Source organism: Paroedura picta, chromosome 4 (assembly GCF_049243985.1).
Source record: "Paroedura picta isolate Pp20150507F chromosome 4, Ppicta_v3.0, whole genome shotgun sequence".
NCBI lineage: Eukaryota > Metazoa > Chordata > Lepidosauria > Squamata > Gekkonidae > Paroedura > Paroedura picta.
The window spans coordinates 97371168-97394342 of record NC_135372.1 but is presented as its reverse complement, the minus strand read 5'-3'; the positions used below and the strand labels follow the sequence as shown (position 1 = coordinate 97394342).

Here is a 23175-nt window from a genome sequence, read left to right as displayed (position 1 = left end):
TAGAATGAGTGCATGAAAGGGAATTGCTGGGATAGTGATGAGCTGGAAGAAGTTAATGGTGTGAACTCATAGTTAAAGACAAGTAATAGGGTTATTATTACCTGTCAAGGAAGGTTGATAGGGGTTTAATTCCTTCATATTTGAGGTTTAGTAACTGAACAGCCTGTATATCATGTCAACATAAAGACATGAGGTAGATGTGTCATAAAACTATTCCCCTCTTGGCCTCGAATGTTTCAGCCATCTTCACTACATGATGCTGCCAATATGCACCAAATAATAATTGTGCGCAAGACGCAATCTTGTAAACAAAAATGTTGTGATCTTTGTAGACAAAATTTATAGAAGCTAGGCCAAGGGGATGTACTTCACTAACATCCTATAGAAAAGACCCCAACAATATATGAAGAAAAACTATGAGAGGGCTGCATTAAAGTACAATGGTATTTACCAGTTCCAATTTTAGTATATGTGCTGCCGAAGCAAGCGAATGGTATTTAGTTGCGAATGGTATTTACCAGTGAACTGTATCTTCTGGCTGAAGACATTGCAGGATCCAAGGAAGCATTTTTAACCACATCCACAGCTTATTCTGACAAAGCTCTGATCTGGTATGAAATGGGGCAAAGAGTCTCAAGATACTTTGGTTCTCTGGAATCTAGACCAATGCTTAATGCCATTGCTATTCCAGCTTAGGTCCCAGAAGCCACTAATGATTAGGATGGTCTCCTATGGGGATCGTGTCACTCATTTGTATATCAGGGCATGGTACTTTACACAGCTGGCTGGCCTGCAGGCAATGTCAAGTCAACATAGAGAGTTAAACCCGTGAGGACATAACCTTGGCTGAAGGGTAAGAGAGCTAGAATGGAAGATTTTGGTTATGTTTTTCAATAATTTATCTCAGGAGAAAGAGAGAGTGGCAGTTGGTAGAAGGTTTCTTCCTGACCCAGCATCCTTCCTGGAAGATGCCTCCTATGACTGAGAGTTGTTCCACTATAACAGGATATTTCTTTTCAGAAATGGCCCAAGACATTTAGGTGCCTGAGGCAGAAAATGCAAATGGCACCCCCCAGTGGTACAAGTGTAATAATAAACTAAATAATTGGCAATTTGCTGCTCTTTAATGGTACCCCCAAATCTACTGCCTGAGGCTTCCTCATCCTCATCCTGTCTTAAGACAGGGCCAGTCCTGTTCCCTTAAGTAACCATACTTCCGTAAGGTCACATCCTGTCAACCATCTTGTGGGTACCTTATTATGTTCATTCAGTTCTAAAATGATTAACCCTGTGATTTGAATAGTAGAGCGTACATAAATAAAGATCAACATTAAAATAAAGCTCTTAGGCATAACTTTAAAATGCTAATGAGGAAGAATGGCAAGTGTAATAATTTAATTTTTAATGCCATTTGATTAAACTAGGACTTTGGCCCACAGAAAAATGCTTCTAAGTTAATTTTACTTGTATTTTTCAGCCACAATAATTCAGCAGCTAAAGAGTTAAAGGTGCTAGCCAAAAGCTCCTTTTCTTATCCCCCCTCCCTCCCAACTCTTTGTTTTACAAAAAAACACATCATCAGGAAACCTGCTCAAAATCCTCTCAGCCAGTGACACAGAAAATTCACATCCGTGGGAGCTGCCAGGGCAACAACAAATAGCAACAGTAAATACAGCTGCCTAAATTTCACTGGATAGTGTGTTGGCCTGCAGTCTGGGGATCAAAAAGGGCGTCATGCTTCAACAAGACTCGCACAGCATCTAGATTTCAAGAGGACACTCTTTGCTTTCTTGTTACACTTCTCTTGTTCCTGTTCACGCACCTCCTCTGTCTGCTTCTGTTTTCTCCTTTAAACAATCATGGAGACTTTATCCTTTTCAATCTACTGTTTTGGTTCTCTTTGAATGACTTCTTATTGCCACCATCTCCACCCAGCACTTTGCTTACTTTCCTGTTTTTTCATCTCCTATTTCTCACACTCCCTTCAATCTACTTTTTGTATTTTTCCTTCATGGAGCAATGAAACATATGTTCCTGCGTTTAAGAATTAAGATTCAGCAGCAATAGCTTTATTGTATGGTTCTCTCTGCATTGCACTGATTGTTTCTAAAAGTCTTCATTGTTTCAGGTTTGAACTGCTTATGTGAGTGGTGAACAATATATGGAGGGCACACATAGACTAGTGGTCATATTTGTCAGTCCTGCACTGAAGACTAGCAGAAGTAAGCATAAATGAGCATAGTAGCTCTTCTGCCATGAACTTTCATGAGGTTTTGGTGCAGTTCATGATAATTCATAAATGTATAGTTTTCATACAAACTGGCACCAATCAAGTAAACTGTTTACAAAACTCCAAGGCAACAGTGAAGGTTGACTTCACCAGCCTTGGAAAATCCTGAACTTGACAGGCGCTGCTTGCTGCCAATAACAAAGTTCCCATTCTGCACTATGGGCTCAGAAAGCTATATATTAAGTGAGCTGTGTTCACACCCTCTCCTTTGTTGGCCGATGAAATGAGAGGCAAGGAGCTAGCAGAACTGATTCAATGCCTTTTTTTCTGTTTGCTTGTGATCTACTCTCTGATGTTGGGGTTTGGGTGTGGAGTGGAATCAGAGTTACCTCCTAGTGACATAGTCTCTCTTCTCATGTTGAGCATAGGGGCTTAGCTATTGGGTGCCTCCCCAGAGGACCTAAATTTATATTCCCTACCTCTCCTGTTAGTTATCTGCTCTGCTCTCTGCTGCTGGGGGTTAGTTGTGTAGTGCTCAGACTGTGTTAGTGCTCAGACTGTGTTAGTTGTGTAGTGCTCAGAGGATCTGATCCTCTCTCTGCACTCACAGCAGCTTAGTGAGCACCATGAGGGTGAAAGTGGTAAAAGATGTGTTTGTCTTGGGAGGAAAAATCCCTCCTCCCATGTGCCGGAGGCCCCTGTCCCTGGGCACCAAACTCAACCTGTCCTCTCTGAAGTCCCACCACAGCAGGGAATCACTGGAGGGTCAGAGCCTTCTTCCTCTGCCCTGTCCTTGGGGCTCTCCCAAGAGGAAACAGAGATTTCCAGCAATGTCCAGACACCAGAAGTTGCTATAATTCTTTGGAGAGGACTAATCTGACAAAAGTGGTCCAGAGAATGGAAGAGGAAAATTTTCCCATTCCGGGTCCCAACTCCTTGTGGCTTGTGTTGCAACAAGTACATCCTACTCACGTGCCTCGGTGCCTCCCAGCCCAGCACCAGAAAACAGCTATCCTGAGTCCTACCTGTTCCAATTCTGGGTCCCCATTTCCAGGCCATCCTGCAAAAGCATTCCTTTCCATTAATCCCTGTGTCACAGAGAACCATGCTATACCCATGTGTGCAGGAGTACAAGCACTCAACACCTGTCTTCCTCCATTCTTCATAGGCACTTGTAAAGGGAACACACACCGCTCTTTGTTGCTGCTTGAGGACAGAGTGGCAGGCAGTGAAAGGAAGAGTGGTGGGGAGTCTCCTTCAAGAAGGGTTCCCCACACTCTGGGTACTGTGGTTGGGACCTCCAGGCAGGCCACACTCCAAAAGGTCGTGCTCCCAGAGATACTGACAGTGAGACCCAAAAGGGCTCAGTAAGCACTCACTCACCTCATCAACAGGATGATTGTGGTAGATAGTCAACCCTTATCCCTCCTGTAGGACATAGACTTTCACCAGTGCTGAACCACCTGGCTCCCTGGTACATTGTCCCTTCTTCGAGGACCATGAGTCAGCGAGTCTTGTCTATCATGCACCACTCCACAGTGGCTCTAGTCAAGGGTGAGCTTTCTAGAGCACAAAGTTGAGCTGTCCACTTTGCTACAGACCTCTTGAGAAACTAGCAACATGGCTACCTCTCCCTCACTGCCCACTGGTGGCAGCTGAATGACCTCACAGTTCAGGCTATGCTATCAATCCCAAGCTCTATGAGGGAACAGTTCTGGCTACAAATTGGTTCTGCTTCATGCGCAAGGGATGGATCCAGAACACATAGCATCAAACATCACTATCATAATACTGAGTATCCTGAAGATAAAGGTGGATTGTAGCCTTTGATTCTATTCTGCTGAACTTCTGTTGACCTTGGTGTAATGGTTAAGAATTGTGGCCTCTAATATGGAGAAGCAGGTTTGATTCCCCACTCCTCCACATAGAGTCAGTGAGGTGACCTTGGGCCAGTCACAGTTCTCTCTGGATTGTCTAAGCCTCACCCTCCCCACATAAGAGCTCTCCCCACAGCCTCATTTAGGGCTCTACTGGAAAGCCTGTTTTAATTCAAACTCCCAAACAGAGCCCACCAAGGAATCAATCCTATGGGGAGAACTTTCCCATAGGCACACTTGGGCAGAAGCTGGCCCCAGAATCTGTGTACCACAGGGAGGTTTTTCCTTGATACAAGCAGATTCTAGCTGTGATGGCATCTCCTGCTGTACAATTTAAACTATGTGGCAGGAGAAGCTGTCCCCAGGATCTGCATGCCACTGGGAAGTCTCTCCCCACTGCATATAGACCTAGCTGGGATGGCTTCTTCTGAAGTGCTGTTTAAACCATATTTCAGGAGTAGCTAGCACCAGCAACTGCTGTGCTGCGGCTAGCAAACTTCTCTGCTGCATAATAACTTCTGGGGCTGGTTTCTCCCGCAGTCTGGTTTAAACAAGGCTATATGAAAAAAACCACCCCAAGCCAAGCCAATGGGAATAGTCTGATCCTCCCAGCATAGTTGATCCTTGGGGCCATTCCGCACTCCTTCAAAATTGCACAATGGTTACAAATTGAAATCGCTACTGTTTTGCTGTTATGCATAACATCGTTGATAATCTGCAACACTCCTGAAACCGATCCACAAAAAGCGCTTTGTTGTAGCGCTTTCAGGGAAATCCCAAAAAGTGGATTCACCCTCCGGAAAGCGCTACACTCTTGCAACCAATCTGCAACACTAACGGGAAAGTTCTGTGCGTTACCATTGTTGCCGTTTCTGCAAAGTCCCTACCCCTGGCTCTCTCCTCTGAACTTCCTGTGAAGAGAAGAGATCAACGCACCGGCGAGCCTTCGTTTACCCAGCAAGGCTTCCCCGGCTGCAGTACCTCCCCAGAGCTGTTTAAAGTCACCAAGCACGAAGCAACACACAGCCCCATTTGCTGGTTTATTTTCCCTTTATTTTTCACACTATTTTCAGCCAAAAATCATGCCCGTGCAGGGGGGGGGGGTATTTTTTTTTCCACTCGGGGGGAGCATGGCAACGATGAAACGGCAGCACAAACACCACCTGCTAGCTAGATGGGTCTCTTCGTTGCAACATGTGTGTGTGTGTTTTTAAACCTTCCTTAAAGGGAAAGGGGCTTTTTGGGAGCATGATAACAGCCGCCCATTGGCTGCTTGATGGCCAGGGGCAGGACAAAGCTCAGCAATATCACTTCCTGGCTAGTGATTTTTGCAGAGACCGGAAACCTGTGGGAAATGATAGAAATGCAACTGGATTCCACTACAAAGGCAGGTATGCATAATGATGAATTCCACTATTTAAAATGGCGTTTTTTCATTCCACAACCAATTTGCAACATAGATCCCGGTACGGAATGGCCCTTGGGCTGTCTTCTGCTGTCCCTTGCAGTAGAAGCCTGACAAACAGCTGAGAGGTGGGAGAAATCTGCTCCTGACTCTCCATTGTTTTCAGGTCTTCCAGTAATTCCCAAATATATCTGAGATTTTCTTGAGATTTTTTCCCAGTTTTTCCTATAAAACTCTTATACGTTCAGAAAGCTAAAATCTGTCTGAAAAATATCTATGAGGTATTTCTTGGGTATAATATTTTGCGTGTGAACACCAAAATGCACACCCCTAATCATAGTCACATATCTTATAGGACAATAGGCCAGCACTATCTTTTGTAGCCTAATTAGATGTCCTGCAACTCAGCCAATAAAGAAACAGCCAGAGATTGCTCTGGTTTGCAGCCATCCTACTGGAGAGAAGCGTTAACTCTCCCAAGACACATCCCTTTTTCCTAACTGAAAAAGATCCCTCCAGAGTAAGGCTTAAGCCCTTGCAGAGGAAAAAAAGCATAGACATGTATATTGTGCCTCTCTTTTTTGCCTACTATGCTTAAACCATCCAAAATAGAGGCCCATTCCGCACAAGTTAAATGTAGCAGGAGTGTGGCAAATTGTAAACGCTAGTAATTTGCAGTTATGCATGACGTCGCACACAATCTGCCACACTCTTGAAACTGATGCGCAAAAACCGATTCATTGTAGCGCTTAAAGGGAAATCCAGAAAAGTGAATTCACCCTCCGAAAAGCGCTACACTCTTGCAAACAATCTGCAACACTAGTGAAAAAGACCTGTGCATTCCCATTGTTGCAGTTTCAGCAAAGTCCCTCCCCCTGGCTCTCTCCTCTGAACTTCTGGCGAAGCGATCGCCATTTTTTTTTCTCGGAGCGAGCGGAAGCAATGAGCTGGCGAGCCTTCATTCACCCAGCGAGGCTTCTCCAGCTGCAGTCCCTTCACAGAGCTGCTTTAAAGCTCCCCTAAGTCACCAAGCACAACACAGCCCCGTTTGCAAGTTCCTTTATTTTCGGTCGAAAATCGCAGCCGTGCACGGGGGGGGGCATTTTTTTTCACTCGGGGGAGCGTGGCAATGATGAATCAGCAGCTCACAGGCCAGCTGCCAGCTAGATGGGTCTCTACGTTAGGAGGAAGCAAGGAATCAAGGCATATTCGTTGCAACGTGTGTTTTTCTTTTTCTTTTTAACCTGTTCTTAAAGGGAAAGGGGCTTTTCCAGAGCATGGTAACAACCGCCCATTGGCTGCTCGTTTGATTGACGGCCAGGGGCGGGACAAAGCACGGAAAAAATCTCTTCCTTTCTAGGGGTTTTTTCCAAGACCGGAAACCTGTGGGAAACTATTGAAACGCTACTGGATTCCACTACAAAAGCAGGTATGCATTACGCCGAATTCCACTATTTTAAATTCTGTTATTTCTTTCAGCAAGCAATTTGCCACATTGATCCTTGTGCGGAATGGGCCAGAGAATTCCCAAACAGTGAAATGATGTATATGTAGTGGGGAAGAATTAACACAAACATCTTTCCCCAGTATCCTGGTCCTGATCAATATGACTACACCAGATAATGCAACTGGGGTTCCAGTCATGAGCTTCCAACATCACATGTAGTTTGGCCTTCAGCCTAACCTTTTATGCACAGTTCTTGTGGGGATAAAATGGAATCCTCCCAGCACATATGACTGCCTAAGGCAGCACTTGAGAAAGCCAGAAACTGTTTGTCTAAAAGCCTGCAGACACAGTGGAGGTCCACAAGCGTGCTTGGCTTCCAGCTAACTGTTGCTCAGAGATGACGTATCAATGGGTTGGCTTCCAGGACCCTGTGTCATGCACAATTTGACCCTCAGTCTGTGTGGCAGACCATTTAGTAATGAAAGAGCAAGGCTGTAAATTAGAAGCAAAAAAAATGTAAAAACACAATGAGGCAGGTATGTGATGTCCGGAAACATCCTGGCTCCCCCTTAAGGCAGGTAAGAAGCCAATGCAGTGGAAGGAGGGAGAGAGAACAAGGCAGAGAAAGCTCCTTCCCCATCATATTTACTGAATGGTGCTGAGTTATGACTGGAGGCCAAGATCTGGCTTCAGGCGATTGCCTAAATCATTTAGGAGCTGACAAGGTAGGGAGGGGGAAGAATGTTCTTGTAATTCTTCAGTCTGAGGTACATTAAGGAGCCATAAGCCATGTCGAGAGCTTGAATTACATTAGAGAGATTATCCTGTTACAGTTCATAATCCCGGATAATATACCATCCTGCAGCACACCTGCCAATGATAAATCTTGCCCTGTAATGGGGCAGTCATGACCCTAGCAGTCCTGAGGACCCTCCTGGCCCAGAAACACTGGGCAGAGTCAGGTGAGGGAACACACTGGAATAACAGCCTGGCACCCCTATCTGCACAGGAATCAAATTCATATCTTCCCAGCTCTTAAATATCCTTAGCACATCACAATTTATAATGCTTGCTCATGGGAACATCTTCAATGTATGGGTGGTTGCAATGAAAATTATGTTCCTTATGCAACTGAGAAGAGAATTATCTAAGATGAGACCAGCACAGGGAGAAAAGAGAGAACAGTAAAGTAGAATTTGTTCATTTATATTTTATTTATAATTAAATTTATATACTGCTTGTCTTGGACTCACCATTTCAGGGCAATTAGCAGATTCAAAACCATATTACATAAATTAGCTGATAAAACAATAAAATAACACAATAGAACAATGTGAAAAGCTTAAAATTGTAGATAAAATATGGAGTCTCAGTACCAATGATGGAAACATTTCTGGCCTGTCAAAATTAGAAAGATGAGGAGGTGGTGGGAGATTTGGGTGGGGGGATGGAGGAAAGGAGGCCCAATTGGTTGTTTCTCCTCAAGAAAGTTGAAAGCAATACAAGGTAACAATAGTTGTGTGTGTCAGCATGCAGCTTTTTCTGTCTCAAAATCACCTCTGTTTAAATGGCTTTTGCACATTTTTGTTGTGTAGGAGGAGGAGGAGGAGGAGGAGGAGGAGGGAGGAGGAAGCCTTACTGCACGGTCAGAACAGCTTTGGTGAGCCCAAGGTCACCCAGCTGGCTACATGTGGGGGAGCACGGAATCAAACTCAGCTCGTCAGGTGTCCGCACTCCTAACCACTACACCTGCAAACACTGTTTTGAGATCATGAGGACACTAAAGAAATCAATGTACATACCACAAGCAGTGCATGTGTCTCAATCAAGGAGCACAGAGAAGCATACAACCTTCTCCTGTCTTGCATTTTATCCTCACGACAACCTTGTGGCATTAGGATTAGAGACAGAATGACACCCAGTTAAGCTTCATGGCAAAGCGGGGATTTGAACCTGGGTTTCATTTCCAATAGTTCAGCACCCTAACCACTAAACCATGTTAGGCCTTGTGCTGACTAAATATTAGCTTCTTCAGGCTCCAGTGATGCAAATTACTACAGGTCTACTGAAATCAGTAATTCACAGACAATCCAGCTAGGAAACAGTGCTCTATTTTCCTCACATCTAACTAGCTAGTTACTTATCATTTCCAATAAATAATTTTGTGATTTGCAGCAATGTGTAAAAAACCCAATCAAGGACTTAGTCCTTTATCGCCCTAGGCAAAGAACAAAAATAGTTCCTTGCTGCAAAGAAAAGCCTGCTGTTAAGATAAATGACAAGATATAACAACAAATGTAGACATAGAACCCAAGGGAACAACGTGGGAAGACTGGTTTGCATGTGGATGAACTACAGCCATTCTGTTGCACATCTGCAGCTCACTAACAATGGCCATTGACTCTTGCCCTCCAGACTCCGTTTTTGCTTAGTGGCTCCTGTGAATTGGAAGCTCACAGCCAAGGTAAGAGAGCCGGTGATAGCTTGCCACAGCCCATCTGACCCTACAGCAGGCTGTTCTGTTTCCACCAATTACTCAGTATAAAGAAAGTGTCTTTATATTGTGTCAAGGATTTGCAGTTTCCCCTATGGCCATGGCTGATACTAGACAGAGTCTCCTCTCTTGGCCTTGTGGGTTTTGTTTAAGTGCTTCTAGATAAAGCCCTTTTATCACTTTTAAGAGCCCTGTTGCCCTGGTTTCTTACCCTGGCCTGAAGGCCATTCTTTCCTTCCTTCTCATCTTCGACCTCAGGTTCAAGAGTGTCAGACCTCCCTGGTCTAAAGCAGGCTGTGGCAGCAGGCACAGCACTGAGTGTGGGAAAGGCCAAGGCAGGGATTTCCACACTGGGATGTGTGTGTGTTTTCACCAGAGTAAGGGAAGAACACAAGGCACATGGAAATGGTGGATTAAAAGGCATATGGCTATTTAGTAGCACTAATTTTGGAAATTTTCAATAGTGTTGCAATTATATGTTTGAAATGTTTTGAAATGGTCAAGTAATTCTGTTATTCCAATAAACCAAGATATTCCAAACATAGTTTTTCTTTCAGTACTTCATTTCTGGACATCAGTACCACCAGTATATTGTCAAAGCCAGTGCAGCACCAGTGGCACCCATTCAGTAGAGGAAAGTATGAAAAAATAGAGCAACGAGGTACAGAGGAGAGCGACGAGGATGATCTGGGGCCAAGGGACCAAGCCCTATGAAGAGAGGTTGAGGGAATTGGGAATGTTCAGCCTGGAGAAAAGGAGGTTGAGAGGGGACATGATAGCCCTCTTTAAGTATTTGAAAGGTTGTTACTTGGAGGAGGGCAGGATGCTGTTTCCATTGGCTGCAGAGGAGAGGACACGCAGTAATGAGTTTAAACTTCAAGTACAATGATATAGGCTAGATATCAGGAAAAAAATTTTCACAGTCAGAGTAGTTCAGCAGTGGAATAGGCTGCCTAAGGAGGTGGTGAGCTCCCCCTCACTGGCAGTCTTCAAGCAAAGCTTTTCTTGGATGCTTTAGGATGCTTTGGGCTGATCCTGCGTTGAGCAGGGGGTTGGACTAGATGGCCTGTATGGCCCCTTCCAACTCTATGATTCTATGAAAAAAGACCCCAATTCCACAAGTAGCCATTGCATAGGACTCCATAGCCATCCTGTCATAACCCACCAATTATGAAGCAGCAGGATGAGGACTCCTCCTCCCTCTCCATGGCAGCCAAAGATGTAAACAGCAACCTAGGAAACACCAATGTGGCCCTGACCTCTTGATGTCAGCATGTCACCACCCACCCACAGCACACATGTGAAAGAATAAAACAGAACATGGCTCCACACACACAACATGTGAAGGAATAAAAAAGAACATGGCTCCACAAACACTGTAGGATGAACAGTAGGAGGCCTGAAAAACACTCCAGATGACATTGTGTTGACAGTGCAGTGATGTACTGCCAGTATATGGGGGAGGGGCCTTTTCTGTACCATGCAGATAAAGGGGAGAGGGTTGTTGAGGCAATACACAAAGTACCAGCGGATTGAAGAAGCATTTGCCAGAGTCATAGCTAGAAGAAGGAATTCTCACTCCCTTGTTTACCTTTGTGAGTTACGTTGTCTTTATTTCCTCAGTTGGAGGAATGATGCTCCCATCTGGTGTTTTTGTCCTGAAGTGGATTTCCGAGAACCGTTCTGAGCAGAGCAGTTTTCAAACACAGGGCAGAATAGAAATCCATAAATAAATAAATATGCCAAAACATTTGCAGTGTTTCTCAACCATTTGTGCAAACTCTTCCTTTCACAAAGAGCCCTTTCTTTAGAATTCCCATTGCCTAAAACTGTTCTAAGTGTGCCCGACATGAGGCCAAAAAATGTAGCTCCATATCATCCACTGATAACTCAGTGTGCCTCACAGGGGCTTATGTAGTGCTGGGGAGAGTTATGGTTAGTTGGTATCCTAAACTGACCTGTGGCTTGGAAGTGTGGGATATAGTAGTATTTTCAATTGCTGTTATCTCTATGGGAATTTTTCCCATTCTATCCGTACCAGGGACAGGCTGGAGAGGTTACAGATACCACTTAAGCTCTACTACTCTCATGAGACTTTCAGTGTTTCTAATTTAAATTGTATTAATATATACTGATATTTTTATAACTACACTAGCAAGAATGCCCACTACAACCAGAAATACAATGGGCGCTAGGCCCCAGGGGACACCAGGAGGTGCAGATCTCTCTCTGTCTTCCTCTCGCTGTGTGTCTCTCCGTGTGCCTCACAGCAGGAGGCATAGCAGGTAATCATGGCTCGTTCTTAGGAGGGAAGCAGGGCTGGTCAGCAGCTTAGGGCAGCTCTCTCTGACCATTTACGCACTGGAGATTTCATGCTGGGCTGCAGGCTGGAGTTTTGGTCATGGCAATTTGCCCCACCTCTTCCTGCACCCACACGGGGGAGTATTTGGCCTGGTGTGCCTCATCCACCCGAGATTTGTGCTCCTGCACAGGAGCTGGGACAGTGAAATTCCCAGTGTATAAACGGTCTCTGTGTCTCTCTCTGCCTCCCTCACAGCAGGAGTGATATGAGGGAATGAGGGCTCGTGTTCGGTCTGGCAGGGCTCTGTGTGTCTCTGTCTCTGGCATGTCTGAGAGGAACGCGACTAACGTCCAGGGAGGGGGGGTGGGAGCTGTAGGGGCAGGGCCAATCAGGGTGCAGCCAGTGTTGTTGACTGCACTCTGATTGGCCCTATTCCCAACTTGGACAGCCAGACACGTTCCACCCCCCAGGCTGTTTCACAAATATATAGTGAAACCATGAATAAGGATTACAGTTTAGAAACTTTTGGGTGCCCCCCCCCAGCAGGCGTACAGACATTTCCCTTTTTGTTAACCTTTTTTGGTTCCCGGTCTCCTGTTTGGGTTAAGATTTTTCTCCTTTTCGTAGTGGACATTTTGGCATTATGCTGGTATAGTTTGTTAGTTCATTTCTACCCCATCTTTCTCCCCAACAGGGACACAAACAGCATACATAGGTCTCCATTTTATCCCCACAACAACCCGATGAGGAAAGTTAGGCTGAGGATGTGTGGCTACCCCCAAAGTGGAAAGAGGATTCAAACCTGGATCCCTCAGATCCTAGTCCAACACTCTAACCACTACAGCTCACCATCTCTCAGTAGGCAGTGTAATTTTTTTAAATCCAAGCAAAAATATGCTCCAAATGATATCTACAGTGGTTACCGAACCTTTGGGGGCTGCTACCCCCTTGGCTCCCAGGCCACATCCCTAGTGCCCCCCTCCCGTACAAAAACATACTTCTTTCTTAATATTAGGTCTACTGCAAATTCAAAACACACTATATTGCTTACACTTCATTTTGGGTTGTTGAGCAACAGCCATATTTCAGTCTGGAAACAAATATATGTTCTTGGTAAAAGTAATTTGTAAAAGGGAAGAGAGACTGGGGGGGAGAGGAAGAGGGGGGGAAGCAATGGATAATCCCATGGCCAAGAGTAACCAGGAGATAACTTTTCCAGCTTCCCAAAGATGGAGACTTTTAGGTTAAGAAATTCTTGGAGATCTGGGGTAAAACCAGGGGAGAAGGGGAAGGGGCTCAGCAGGTATATGATCCCATCCACCCTTCCTTCTAGAACTGTTTTCTTCAGGAAGCTAAGCAGTCCTGGTCAGCACTGGATTGGGAGGCCACCAAGGAAGTCCAGGGTCACTACTACCCTGAAGCAGGCAATGGTAAGCTGCCTTGGAACATCTCTCTCTAGGAAAACACAGCTGTAGCAGGAAGAGTCAGACTGCTGCCCCCCTACTGCTCCAAAATTCCTCATTGCCCCCTACTGCCCCCAAATCCACTGCTCCTCTGTATTCTTCCACTGCCTCCAGGTGGGTGTATTGCCCCCTAATATATATATGCTCCCGCTTCCAAAAATGGATGATAAGCAAACATTCTAAAAGTGGTGTCAAGTGTCTCTTACATTATTTTCTCCAGCATTAAAGAAAATATTGAATATTTTTATAGCACAGTAAACTGAACAGGCTTTTAATGCTGAGTCAAATAGCTGGCAGATTAATTGATTTTAAGGCTTTTGATTTAATTAGAATGATTTCTCAACAAATCTTTTTTAAATTGTGTTTTTTTCCCACTCACACAATTCATAGGAGTCAGGAGAAGAGGAAGTTTTGTTTTCCTCTGGCACAGGAGGGGATACCTCTCCTCTAATATGTGTTTTCCAAGACAGAATGCTTTTCTTCAGTACTGTCATTTTATTAATATGCTAATTCATGTAAATTCAGTACAGTAACTAGATTAAAATGATACTATTTCCTTAATCAGAAGTCAGCCATACTGTTTAGTGAAGTGGAAAGTGGTTCATTCATTCAATTCCATACACTGTGTACATGTAGTGTCCCCCTATCCCTGGATCCCACTTTACCCATCTATGCTTCCTTCTTTCTCATTCTGCTTTCCCTTTCCCTCTCCTCCTCCCTCTCACACTCCTTCTTTCTTCCCCTGCGACTTGCCAACTGCCAGTGGATGACATCTCCTTTCATGTTTGGGGCTGAGCAGAGGCTCTGAATGTTCGTTTGATTCCGTTAAGATAATAGCTGGTTCACTGTCAGATGCAGACTGATCAGTTAAAACCTTAATCACTGCCTGTCTACTCACATGGCACTTATTTTTTAAGAGATTAATCCCCTAAGCACCACACCAGCATACATCGAGGGTAGAAAGGAAAAGGGTGTTTTATTGTTATTATTATGCAATGTCATTGCTGTTTCTTTTCTTCTCTTTCATTTTTTACTCTTCTTTTATCCCCTTCCGTCTTAAAAACCATTGTAGTTTTTAAATCTGGCTTTTGACCTATCCACCTTAGAATACCTTCCCCTCTGAATTCATGCACAACAGAATGGTCTGTGCTGTTATGCTAGAACAGAGGAAAGGACAGACCAGTTAATCCCCTGGCAACTGACCTGCAACTGGAGGATGTGAGCATACATGTGCATGCACACACAGAAAAATACTGATCTATAGAAATAATACAAGGAACACCAGTAACTTGTTCTTCACAGCCCCTCTATGTACCTAAGTTTGTTTGTTTGTTTGTTTACCCTGGTCTGTAGCCCTATCCTGTGTTGACAGCTCTGACCCCTCCCCCCCCCCCAAAAAAAACAGGAAGAGAGGCTGGGGGAGGTTGTGAATGTGGTGAAACACACTAGGGAAGGGGGTTTTAAACCCCATCTCGTCAAACCATTTTCTACTAAATTTTCAACCTAATTCTGATTTTAAAAAGCTTGGGATATGAGAGTCATATCGGAGCAGAAAGCCGCTGGAGGGGGAAAGGCTAAGCAGCTCCACTACCGATTACTCGTCCGCTTCAACCGTCATCTCCCTATAGCGGCATTTCATTTTTTAAAAATTAAACAGGAATATGTTTCATCATGTGTCAACCATGCAACCCGTAGTTCGCTCATAGGTACGTATCTAATTATTAATATACTGAGGATAAACTTCAACAAGAAAAGCTGATCAGTCCATCAAACCAACTGATTTAGACCATTTCTATAGTACCGACAAACATTATTTCCACATGTCGAACCTTCTTAAAATTTTATTTTGCAGCTGTCCTTCTGCATTAAGGTTTCTTTCTAGTGTTCTACTTGGCATAAGAGTTCTGCATGTGCTTCAAGAAGGTCATTTCATCCTCCCATCATGCCCCTTTTAAAAGTTTTTGTGCATTTGTGTTAACTTTACTTTGTATTTGCTGCCATGGACTAACCTTTCTGATTCCCAGCACCAGGGATTTATTTTTGGGTGCCAGGGATGGTGGGCTGTCTACAATTGCTACCATTCCAAGCTCTACACTGCCACATTTCTTTCTATCTCCTCATTCCCAGGGCATGCAGGTGGTGGGAGGGAAGGAGAGGAAAAGGGAGGGCTGGCTGAGTGGTTGGTTCAGCCCGCAAGACTCACAGGGGTAGGGGTGGGGGGTGAGGATCCCATCTTGCGCACACACATATTTTTGCTGAGCCCAGCTTGGAGCAGCTCCAGGCTTCCAAAACTATGTTTAGTCTGGCTGTAGCACAGCCTCAAATCTTTTGGACTGGTTTTGGGCTGTGCCGTCCTGGATACTCTCCCTCCCCTACAATGCTCATGCCCCCCATTAAAATATTAAAGATTCCTATGTTTACCTTTGCTTAAAATAAAAATTCTGGTGGCCAAGCACAACATGATTGAGAATTGCTGGGGGGGGGGGAGGTTTGCAGGCAATGGAAATAAGGAACTCTTGTGTTTGGAGGAAATAAGGGTGGGAAGTGTTGAACTTGGTGGGAGAATTAGAAGTTTAATTTAGTAATTAAAAAAGAAATGGTGAATGTATAGAAACACAGGCAAAGGTTGGGAGTGGCGGAAAGGTGAATGCACATCAGAGATTAGCAAAGTGGTGGCTTGATGGGAAGGGAACAGACGTGAGGAGTTCAGCACTAGAAAGCTGTGATTTCTAACAGAAATGTTAAAAAAAACATTGCCATAAAGGGGAATCACAAGTTAAAGGAACGTGGAATTTGGGTCTAAACCTGGGGAGGCAAGACTTGATACAGAATTAATAGCTTTATTTGAACCATTAAAAGAGCCCATGGAGGGATGGACCAAAACCAATGGGATGAAATTAACTCAAAAGAAATTTCATCTAAACATCCAGAAGAAGTTCCTGAGAGAGCGGTTTCTCAGTGGAACAGGCTTCCTTGGGAAGTGGTGGGTTCTCCATCTTTGGAAATTTTTAAACAGAGGCTGGATAGCCATCTGATGGAAAGGCTGATTCTACGAAGGTTCAAGGGAGTGGCAGATTACAGTGGATGAGTGCTAGGGTTGTGAGTGTCCTGCATAGTGCAGGGGGTTGGACTAAATGACCCAGGAGGTCCATTTCAACTCTATGATTCTATTATTCTAAACTGAAACGTAAGCCTCCTAACACTGTTATTCTATAATTCTACGATCCTTCAAACTCTAAGGTGACATGATTTGGGGCAGGAGAGATTGGTCTCCGAGAAGATAGCATATATCCTACCACTCTGCTCAGCAAAATCTGAAACCTTCCTCCCATCTAGGGGCTCTTCAAGCCACTTAAGATGGAAGAAATTAGGCTGGAGAAGGGCTCTATGCTTTGCTGAGCAGAAAAAAGGCTAGTGGAAACACCAGGTCTCAAATTCTTATTGTGTGAAATTCGCGATCCCCAACCTGTGGGCTGCGGACCACATGTGGTCCTTTGACTAACTGGAGGTGGGCCCCGAAGGACACCTTCTCCCCCCCCCCCCGGCCCTTTACTTCATCCCCCCCAGCCCTTTACAACACACTTCGGGTGTCATTGTCTCCCATCACTCCCAGATGGGACTATCTCGTTGCAGAGAAACAAGCTCAGGGTTCCCATTGATTTGTCATTGTCATGAGTTAAAATTTCCATGAAAATAAAATGTTCCTTATGTTCATTGTTGTGGCGTGTCTGTATCTTATTTTGAAGGGATGTTTAAACATTACCATAGTGATCAGAGAGCATTAGGGCAGTGGTTGAGAGTAGAGGAGTAAACTACCCCCCCCCCCACCGGGCCTCAATAAAAGGCATTGAGTGGTCCCCGGTGATAAAAAGGTTGGGGACCACTTATATAAATTATAAAAATTGAAGCTGCAGTCATATGAGTCATTTATTCTGAAGCAAACCAAACTTAGTTGGGCTTACTTCTGCATAAACAGGAAAGGGATCCTGCTTGCACTTCTCAACAAAACTGCACCTATATTTATAGGATTCTTATTGATAAATGGGCAGGGAAAGAATGGCACTAAAGGAACCAATGAATCAAGTAGACAAGAATATACAGAAACAGGATTCTATCTTTGGGGGTTCTCCAGGTCCCACCTGGAGGCTGGCATCCCTGAACAGTGGCAGGGGTGCTAACCTCCAGGTAGGACCTGGAGAACCCACTTCTCGGGTTTTTCTAAGCCTGAATAATATTTCAGGGATTCTCAATGGTAAAATAGTTGAGAAAAGTTGACATAGATCCAATACTTGAGAAACCCTCTGTAGGTTCTTTTCCAACTAATGTTTTCATGTTTGATTGTAACATACAACTGTTTTTGATTTACAGATTGAAAGGTTTGATTTACAGACTGAATTTTTTCAGTTATTCAGGCAAATTTTGCTATCAATTAAATAGTTTCATTGAAGGAAGAAACTGTGACAAGTTTATGAATTGTTTGATGTTTATGGTTATTAACAATTACTGCCACACAGCATTTCTCTTTGCTTCCCACCTGGAGCCTGGCATCCCTGCACCTCCATGGGATCTAAAGCCAGAGAATCCACCTTCCCAAATAGCCCTTTTCTCAAGGGGGACTGAACTCTGTTGCCTGGAAGTGACCTGCAATTCCAGCAAATCCCCAGGTCCCAACTGGAGACTGCCATCTTGCAACCTCTGGGGCACAGTGCCACAGAGTTCCCCCCTCCCAAGCAAGCCCTTTCATCTCCAGGAGCCCGGAGATGAGTTGTCATTGCAGAGTGCCCCCTCCAAAACACCCATCTTTCCCTTGGGCAGTGATCTCTATAGTCTGCAGATAACCACTAATTCTAGGATGGTTTTATGATTTTATGGACAAAATGTTGTGAGCTGCCATGGGCCAGCTAGTCAGGGAGTGGCAGCCTATAAGTCCAAGAAATAATAAAATAAAGGGCAACCTTGCGTAGAGCGAGTCACAGAAATATAGCCTGGTGGTGATGGTTGCATGGATCATGGTGGCTAGGTCTGGAATCAAGAGGTAAGATGCCAGTTTCATGCCTGGCAAAGGTGGTAAAACACCTAGCTAGTGACATTTGTGACCTGGGCTTCCATAGATAAGGAGGCATCCAAATCACACCCAAGTTCTTAACAGTGGTTGAAGGTGTTAAATCAACCACATCAAGAACCAGGAGTTGCACTACATCCTCCTCAGAATGGCAGCCCATCCAGAGGATCTCTGTCATAGCTGTATTTAACTTCAGTCAACTCCACTTGAGCCAATCCACCACCCAGACATCTGGCCAAACAATCTGGGGGTATTGATGGGCAACCACCATCAACAGAAATAGCTAGATGTTATCAGCATATTGAAACCCAGCCTGAAACTCCAGACCAGCTGGGAAAGGTGGGCAAGGAGGTACATATAGATGTTAAATAATGTTGGGGAGACAATAGCTCCCTGTGAGACCCAGGGCTTGCAGCTGGGAGGTTCACTCCTCTAGCACCACTCTCTGTCTCTGACCTTAAAAGAAAGACTATAGCCATTTTAAGGCTGTGCCTTGAATTCCCATGTTGGGTAGGTGCATGGTCAGCAGTGTTGACACTTATTGTTTGATCCAGCAGGAATAGTCGTACCAACCTGCCTAGATCCAGCTACCTCCAGAGATCATCCATTATCTTTCCCTCAAAAGAGCAAAGCATTTGTTTTGGGGGTTGGGCTCTTGAAAATCGCCGAGGGGAAGATACAGGAGACCCTCCCCCACACTATGATCCAGTGCAGGATTGGGGCCCTGCAGCATTTGTAAAGAGAAAGAATTCTAATGATAATATGGTGGTGACATCCCAGGGTATCCCGAGCAATGCTGTATGGGTCTAGCTTGGCCCTAATAGGATGTGAAGGCAATTTGGCTGCAACATCTGTCACTCCATTGATTGCCAAGGTTGATTCAGCTGAATTGGCTATCTTCCCTCCCTCACCGCTCCATGTGCATGCCTCCCAAAGCTGTGCGCTTGGTGGAAGAGGACAACTATCCCAGATAGAGGAGTGTACCGTTCTTCGGCTTGGCCCAGTTACATATCCCCTGCCTTGGTTCTATTTGCTGGTTATGCTAGGGTGTGCCAGAATGTTGAAGGGAAAAAGCAAGATTGAGCAACATTATCCCCAAAATTATCCCCATACTGTTTCTAAAGATCCCCCCGTCCTTTAGGAGCAGTATTTTGAGAAGCAGGAGAAGGGGAAAGATGAAGAACTTCCACTCCAATGAAGGAAATTTCCTCCAAACCCATGTATTAACATTGTTGCTGGTAATGATTATGCAGATGACATAAGCAATTCATTCATAGGTGGAAGCAATTCATTCATAGCTTTCTGCATCTTAAACTACAGAGATCCACAACAATTTCATAGTGAACTACTCAGCTGAGCCCTGACCTGGAGGTCCTGTCTCATCAGATCTTGGAAGCTAAGTAGTGTTGGCTCAGGTTTATAAAAACCCTCAGCTAAAAGGGGAGAAAGATGGAAATGAAAATCCTTTGCCTTTACCAGTAACTAATAAATGTTGAAACCTAGTAATATGGATGGGATGGGATCCCAAAAGAAAAATATATTAATAGGAGGCCCTTTGGGGAGTGGGGCAAAATCACTAATCCTTCTGCAAAGCTCCAACTTCCCCCTCATGCTGTTCCAGGGGTCTGCATTTCAGGGGCATTTTGACCTCCAGCAGGAAGGATACAAGCATGTCCCATTCCACTGATGGAAATCTCTTCTGTCAGTAGAGATTTGCTATGGCGTCCAAGCCCATTGCTCCTTCAACCCTCTCCCACTTGTATTGTCTGACATCTAGCATGGGTTTCAACTTCTACTGCCCTTTTGAAATTTATCTTTGCTCATTTACGCATGCAACTAAAAATGTAGTAATCTATTCTACAGTACACATTTTCTTTTTAAACATTTTTTTCCAATTTGATCCTATTCCAATACACTACAAATGGTTACCAGGACTTTAAATATGCAGAAAAATGAAGTCAAAAAAATTTATCTGAAAGATAATTTATGCTGACAGTGAGTGACTAGCCAAAGATAACCAAGTGAATTTTGTGAGTGAGCACAGAAAATTATGTTTATATTAATGGGAGGAAAATTCAGTAATTTAAACTAAATTAAAGCTCTTTCTTAGGTAGGCTAGTGCAGGAACAACACAATGAGCCATTCCGCACCAGGATCTATGTGGCAAATTGGATGTGGAACGAAAAAACGCCATTTTAAATTGTGGAATTCGTCGTTATGCATACCTGGCTTTGTAATGGAATCCAGTTGCGTTTCTATCGTTTCCCACAGGTTTCAGGCTCGGCAAAAATCGCTAGCCAGGAAGCGATATTGCCGAGTTTTGTCCCACCCCTGGCCATCAAGCAGCCAATGGGCGGCCGTTATCATGATCCCAAAAAGGCCCTTTCCCTTTAAGGAAGGTTTTAAAAAAAACACACATACACGTTGCAACGAATCTGCGTTGCTTCGTTGCAACGGAGAGACCCAACTAGCTAGCAGGTGGTGTTTGAGCTGCCATTTCATCGTTGCCACACTCCCCCCGAGTGAAAAAAAAATAACTCCCCCCCCCCCCGCACGGGCACGATTTTCGGCCAAAAATAGTGTGAAAAATAAAGGGAAAATAAACCAGCAAACGGGGCTGTGTGTTGTTTTGTGCTTGGTGACTTAAAACAGCTCTGGGGAGGGACTGCAGCCAGGGAAGCCTCGCTGGGTAAACGGAGACTTGCCGGTGCGTTGATCTCTGCTCGCTCCGAGAAAAAAAAATGGCGATCACTTCACCGGAAGATCAGAGGAGAGAGCTAGGGGGAGGGACTTTGCAGAAACCGCAACAATGGTAACACACAGAACTTTCCCGCTAGTGTTGCAGATTGGTTGCAAGAGTGTAGCGCTTTCCGGAGGGTGAATCCACTTTTTGGGATTTCCCTGAAAGCGCTACAACGAAGCGCTTTTTGCGGATCGGTTTCAGGAGTGTTGCAGATTGTCAACGACGTTGTGCATAACAGCAAAACAGTAGCGATTTCAATTTGTAACCATTGTGCTATTTTGAACGAGTGCGGAATGGCCCAATGTTTCACTCAGCAACCCCTTTTGAGCAGCTATTGCTGAGTCATCTTGTCTTATTAGTAAATCCAGCCCTACTTCAGCTTCCAGTATAGTGTCAACATCAGTCATCAAGGTGCCCTGTAGATAAACAGCAACTGAATAGGCACCAACAGGTTTTGGGCTACTTGGGAATTGTTTGAGGGAATAACTGCCCCCCTGTGCCTTTTTAACTAGTATGGATGAATGGCAAAGGGAAAATTTTACTTTACCCACATTGTTGTAGTTGGACCTGAGAAAAGTTGGAAACCTCTATTTGAGAGAACTGAGTACATTGTACAGAAAGAACAAAGTGAAGGGAATGACCAGAAAAGCTCACAGGATCACATTATTGTGACCATTTGTTTGTGATTCTCATGTAAGAAGATGACTTCCAGTATTCACATTCACCTTTCTCAAAAGGAAGACACTCTCCTCCCTCTGATCACGGATGCTTGGTCTTTTTAAAAGCTGGAGTGTCAATCAACTCTCCAGTGGCCCGTCAGAAGTTTTATGAGGCAAAAGTTCCATTTGGACCTGCTGTTTTTCTAGAAACACTTCCGTCAGGCATTGGTTGAGGCCTGGTTTTTAGCCACAAGGTTATGAGAATGGGTCTCCCCGCTCAGCTCAGGGTAAGTATTAGATCTATCCTAGAGCCTTTAGATAACCTGCCCCCTGGTTTTATCACCAGTCATCACTGTCCAATTTTGATGCCAACTGCTTGAAATGATGGGGGAGGAGTTTGTAGGAATTGTATTGTACTGCCATTTTATTGTTATCTGACTTGTTAAGGATTTTTAGGGGATTAATTTTTATGATTGGGGTTTTATGGTATACTAGCAAGAAAGCCCATTGCAACCAGGAATGCAATGGGCGCTAGGACCCAGGGGACACCAGGAGGTGTTTTTTTTTCTGCTGCGTGGAGCTGTGAAAGGCTCCGACAGGGTTTTTTTGTTTTCTGCTGCTTGGAGCTGGGAAAGGCTCCTACAGGGTTTTGTTTTCTGCTGCTTGGATCTGCGAAAGGCTCCTTCCGGGGTTTTTTTTCTACTGCTTGGATCTGTGAAAGGCTCCTGCAGGGTTTTTTTTTTCTGCTAGCTCTCGTGGGCGTGCCGGCTTGGAGCTCCTACAGGGGTTTTTTTTCCTGCTGCTTGGAGCTGGGAAAGGCTCCTTCAGGGTTTTGTTTTCTGCTGCTTGGAACTGCGAAAGGCTCCTTCCGGGGTTTTTTTTCTGCTGCTTGGATCTGTGAAAGGCTCCTGCAGGGTTTTTTTTTTCTGCTAGCTCTCGTGGGCGTGCCGGCTTGGAGCTCCTACAGGGGTTTTTTTTCCTGCTGCTTGGAGCTGGGAAAGGCTCCTTCAGGGTTTTGTTTTCTGCTGCTTGGATCTGCGAAAGGCTCCTACAGGGTTGTTTTTTCTGCTGCTTGGATCTGTGAAAGGCTCCTGCAGGGTTTTTTTTTTCTGCTAGCTCTCGTGGGCGTGCCGGCTTGGAGCTCCTACAGGGGTTTTTTTTCCTGCTGCTTGGGAAAGGCTCCTTCAGGGTTTTGTTTTCTGCTGCTTGGATCTGCGAAAGGCTCCTACAGGGTTTTTTTTTCTGCTGCTTGGAGCTGTGAAAGGCTCCTGCAGGGTTTTTTTTTCCTGCTAGCTCTCGTCGGCGCGGCGGCTTGGAGCTCCTACAGGGGTTTTTTTTTCTGCTGCCTCTCGTCGCGCTAGCGGCGAAAGGCTCCTCCGGGGGTGTTTTTTTTTTTTCTGCTGCCTCTCGTCGGCGCGGCGGCTTGGAGCTCCTACAGGGGTTTTTTTTTCTGCTGCCTCTCGTCGCGCTAGCGGCGAAAGGCTCCTCCGGGG

General features: G+C 44.8%; 1 long non-coding RNA gene across 3 annotated transcripts in view; it reads right to left on the bottom strand.

The window, feature by feature from the left end:
• LOC143835955 (uncharacterized) overlaps positions 1 to 23175 on the bottom strand; it is a 73834-nt gene that overhangs the window by 36145 nt on the left and 14514 nt on the right. For all 3 annotated transcript variants that reach the window (XR_013230421.1, XR_013230422.1, XR_013230423.1), the window contains exon 4: positions 11045 to 11136. This is a non-coding gene — a long non-coding RNA (uncharacterized LOC143835955). The remainder of the gene's footprint in view (positions 1 to 11044; positions 11137 to 23175) is intronic.